Here is a 5,211-nt window from a genome sequence, read left to right on the forward strand (position 1 = left end):
TGGGCTGCGATTCTTCCATCCAGACCCACGACTTTTTTGGCGAGTCGCGGTGGAAGAAGGTATAGTTCATTGGGAAGAACTCTACCAGAAAGACGAACCATCCATGACTAACTAAAGATGGTATCAAATAGGAAGTGAAAGCATTCACTACTGCAAAGATTTGTGATGGGTCAGAAGATTTGGAAAGTTTTAGCTAGAGATAGCTAAAAACGATATAAGAAGAAGAAATTGGAGTATGTTATATTAAATAAAACAGACAAATATGTCAAAAGGAAAAGTGTTGCTAAATTTCCTCAGAAGGTGAGCTAAGGGAATTAATAATGTGAAACACGGAAATGGCAGAGACTTTGGACTCTGCCTTCATGATCGGTGGCACAATAAGTATCCCAAGAATAGCCCAAAATAAAAAGACAAAAGGGAGAGAGGAACTTAAAACAATCACAGTCACTAGAGTAAGGGTACTGGAAAATATATTGCAACTAAACAGTGGCAAGTCCCCTGGATGTGGTGGCCAGCATCTTAAGGCCTTCAAAGAGGTGACTGCAGAAGTGATGGATGCTTTGGTTTTAGTTTTCCAATCTCTCCTCAGTTTAGGAAAAGTCCCAGCAGATTGGCAAAAGTAAATATGATGCATCTATTCAAGAAAGGAGGGAGACAAAAAGCAGGAAACTACAGTTCAGTTAGCCTAACATCTGGCATTGTGAAAATGCTGCAATCTCTGGCTTCTGCATTTCCAGCAACCTCAGGAGAACTGTTTCCAAAAGTTCAGCAGCTGGCTGGTGCCTGGCCGTTTCCTTGGCTCCAGGAGACTTTGGCCTGCCTGAGCCATCGACCCTTCCTCCCTCCACCCAATGAGCATCAGTGGCTGTGTGGTGTTCACCAGAAAATACCCCAGAAGCCTCACCACTAACATATCCCACCGAGGTGACTGTATCTGCACTGGTGGAAGGTGTGGGTGATGATTATGCCCACATTATCATGGCCACATCATCATGGGATGGCCCACATCATCATTTACTGGTCAGTGCTTTCCTCAGAGCTTTCCTCTGAGGTGTCGACGAGGGTCGCAGCAGGGATCACAACGAGGGTGTCAATTCCTGGGAGCCCAGCCTCATCGAGTTCTTCTCCTGCAAAATAAGACACATGGTTCAGTGTAAGGTAGGGACACGTATCTGAGAAGCTGGCAACTGACTTGAGTTGAGGTGGTAGCAAGTCATTTAGAAAATAGGCAGCTGAATATTTCCAAAGAATTTCTAAGTGTCAAAACTGCGAGAGTGATACAGTGTTTGACGTCAGTCTCTCAGGCACACATGGTATTGCAATCTTTCAACACTGAAGCCATCACATGGAACACGCCTTTGGGGAGGCTCCAAGCATGTGACTCACCCCAAGTTGCCTCAGCTCTGTGCCATTAAGTTGGCGAAACTTCATTTAAACATTCATAAGACGTTCACAACTAGTCACGTCAGGAAGATGGCACACTGCAGAACCATGGAGCTAGAGTTAGGACAGCTGCTGGAGACCACAGAGGCAAGGCAGACCATCTTGTTACCCCCAAGAGGGCAGACAACCCAGGGGTCAGGACAGCATTGTGGCCTGGGAATCAGAGCCCATTCCACGCTCCCCACCCCCCCCACCCCCGGCCAAACCCCCCACAACACTCTGTGGCCTTACAACCATCAGGCTTTCAGTCACCCACTTTTGCTCAGCAGATAAGATGGGACATAATCAAAGAGAACAGGACAAGACTGGCAGTGGACTCCCTGAACAGCACCTCTTGACCACTTTTGAATCCATTGGGGGACAATAGAGAGAGCCATGGCCAACAGTTAGGCCAGTGTGTCAGACAGAAGTAAGGAGCCACAAAACCTTCATTCATGTGACCTTTCTCAAGTCAGTTGCCAGCTGCTCAGATACGTGTCCCTACCTTACACTGAACCATGTGTCCTATTTTGCAGGAGCAGAACCCGATGAGGCTGGGCTCCCAGAAATTGACACCCTCGTTGTGATCCCTGCTGCGACCCTCGTCGACACCTCAGAGGAAAGCTCTGAGGAAAGCCCTTCAGCACCGGAGCATCTACTGCATCATTGTGCTCTGCTGTGGGCTCCACAACATTGTGCAGCAGCAGGGCAACATGTTGTTTGAGGAGGAGGGGGACCATGCAGAAGGCTGAGAGGAGACAGTAGAGCAGGGGAACATGGAGGATGAGGCTGAAGAGGAGCCACGGGGATGGAGAACAGGCAGCGATGGCAGGGACACAAGGGAAGCCCTCTTTGCTGCACATTTCACTATCTAGAAGCCATGTTGTGCTGCAGCTCCAACATGCACCCAGGCCCACACCCCCCTCCCCCCCAACCATGGAGCCCCCAGCCACTCTCCCCATCATGAAGCCCTCAATCCGTCCTTCCAACCCCCACTACCACTCTTGTCCACACCCCTCGATATGGTTCTTATTGTCATCAGACCAGGGTGATGGGCCTGCGTTCACTGTGTTAGTGAGTTACTGGTCCAGGCAGGAGGGTGATGGTGATTTGCTATGCAGCACACTGTGATGTTGCCCTGGTGCAACACAAGTCTGACCCCTACCTGTTCTCTAATTCCACGCTGGCACCTGGACCCACGTCCCAGAGACGGTCAGGGCACTACTGTGAGGTCCAATTCCCCGGAGGTAAGTGGCAGGTGAAGGGAGCTGGGCCTGGTGTCCAGTGGTGATGAGACTGTCACCCCAGGCTGTCTGTCACTGTGGACTCACATGGCCCCCGCTGACAGCTCAGAGAGCCATTGGGGATGGGAGCAGAGGAGCTCCATGCACTGGTGCTCACATAGAGCATAAGGGTGGCTATGAGTAGGTGCCCATTGGGAACCCTTTAGCGTTAACTTGCTGGCACCCTTGTGACTGTCAGGAGATGGATTCCCATCAAAGGGAACATAGCAGATTCCATGCAGTATGAAGAGTCATGTTAATACCTGCAGAACACCCTTGATTGGGGCGACAGCTGCCAGACCTGAAGCTTGTTAGCGTTAGTGGGTGCAGCCTGGGATGGAATGTCAGCAATCGGCCACAGAGCCTGTGCAGCAGACAAATGGCAGGGTAACTATAGCGACATTAGCAGCGTTGGAACTTGACCTGGTATGAAACCCCTCGGGGATCATTCAGTGACCAAGGGGAATGGATGGTCCACGAGCCCCAAGCCAACAGCGAGTCCCCAACCTATGGAACCCCACACAAGCCTGGGCCCGATCAATCCCCCACACCTGTGCAAGTCCCCACCCCATCCCGCACCATGGCAACGGCTGCCCCCACCAACCCCACCCCCTGCACCTGGGAGGTTGGTGCTCAGTGGTACATACCTCCGAGCTCTTCTTCACTACTGCTGCATCTGAGCCACATTTTTTAAGACCTGTACTAATTGACGGCGGTGTAATGTCACGCGGAAAGGTGGGAAGCCTCCGGGAGTGCCAACAATTGTGTGCCGAGATCGCTCATGATATTGAAATCCGTCAATCCCATATTAATAAGCCTTGTGCCTATTCTGATCGTGAAGCAGGTTGTGCTACTCAAAAGGACCAGGAGAATCATAAACCATCTGGCGCCAGGCAGGAATCCACGTTGTAGCTATCTTCCCAGCTAGCTACCAGGCGCGGTGAGACGGCAAAATTCCTTCTCATAATTCAGTGAGGGAGCTTCAACATGGTTTTGTGAAAGAGAAATTGTTTTTAACAAATTTATTGGAGTTTTTTGAGGATAAGCAGCATGACTAAAGACATACCAGTCATCGTAGTGTAATTGGATTTTCAAAAGGCATTCGATAAGGTGCCGCGTAAACATTTACTACATAAGATAATCGCTTGTGGAGTTGGGGATATGACTTTAGCATATAAAATGGATTGGCTAATTAACAAGAAATAAAGAGTCAGGATAAATGGGTCAATTTCAGGTTGGCAAACTTTAACTAGTGTTTTGATGTTGTTGCCAAACCTTAGTGAAGTCTTACTGTTACCACATCTTCTTGTCTTACCAGCCTTTGATGAGTTTTTGCTTCTCCTATAACAAACTTGAGATAGTCAGTCTAGTTTAACATGAGAACTATTTATAAAGACCTTAGGCTGATCGCATGGAATTAAGGACACAGAGAGCCCGCTTTTACCATCAAGTTGTGCCCGCTTTCGGGTGCAAAACTTGGTAAAAGTCAGGCAAGTAGTGCAATCCGCGCCTGCCTCTGCGTCAGTTCCCCCTTTACCGAGGTCTGAAAATGAACGCAATCGGGACCGCACCCAAAATGGGCTTGACAGCCATTTAAATGTATTTGCATGTATTTAAATTGACTTAATGAGCTGCACCCCCAACTTTACCAGCATTTCCCCCTTTACTACCATGTTCACCAATCTGGATCAGCACAAAACTGACATGTTCCATAAAAGTCCGATTCGTATGTTCCATCAGCGAGGGTTTGTGAAGAGGTAAGCGCTAAGTGTCTGACGGCTTTCGCTGTTCACAGGTGTCCTTGCATTACGGCCATTTTCTTTCTTGGGTCAGTGACGGCTGTGTGAGTGTGTGGGAGGCTGTTATTCAGCGGGGTCTCCAATGTCTGACTTGCAGCACAGACTCGGGTCTCAGCACTGACTTCAAGTCTTGTGGTGCTGCTAGTTCCTAGTGCACTCAACTCAATTCCAGCTGAAGGATGTGTGCAAAGCCCTTGCAAATTGCACTGCTGCAGCCTCTCAACTTTGCAAGGAGCTGTGATTTTAGGGAGCATGTGGCTGGGAGAATTGGAGGGGGCTGTGATTTGGGGGAGCATGTGGCTGAGGGATTTGGGGGATATGGATAGTGACTGTTGATGTGCTAGGTGCAAGCAGCGTTCCTTAACCTCTACATGTGCTCCTCTCCATCTCCTCCCACCTCCCCCTTCCACCTTAAGAGTGATGAGATGGCTTTTGCGATGCAACTGATCAATCTTCCTGTTCTTTTAGCTGCTGCTGAAGGAAGAAGAGCTGGAGGAAGAATTGTGGACACAGGAGGCCCAGACCTGACCACTTGCACAAATAGAGGGAGATGACCACCAGAAGCAGGAGGTGGCTGCCATTCAACCCGAGAGGGGGCACAGTAGAAGGAGGGAGAAGAGACCCAACAATTCCATGTACGAGTGTCATTTGAACAGATGTCAGACATTGTGTGCCACCAGTGGTACACCTGTGCAACCTGTTGCAGG

Source organism: Carcharhinus amblyrhynchos, chromosome 14 (assembly GCF_965287045.1).
Source record: "Carcharhinus amblyrhynchos chromosome 14, sCarAmb.v2.hapA, whole genome shotgun sequence".
NCBI lineage: Eukaryota > Metazoa > Chordata > Chondrichthyes > Carcharhiniformes > Carcharhinidae > Carcharhinus > Carcharhinus amblyrhynchos.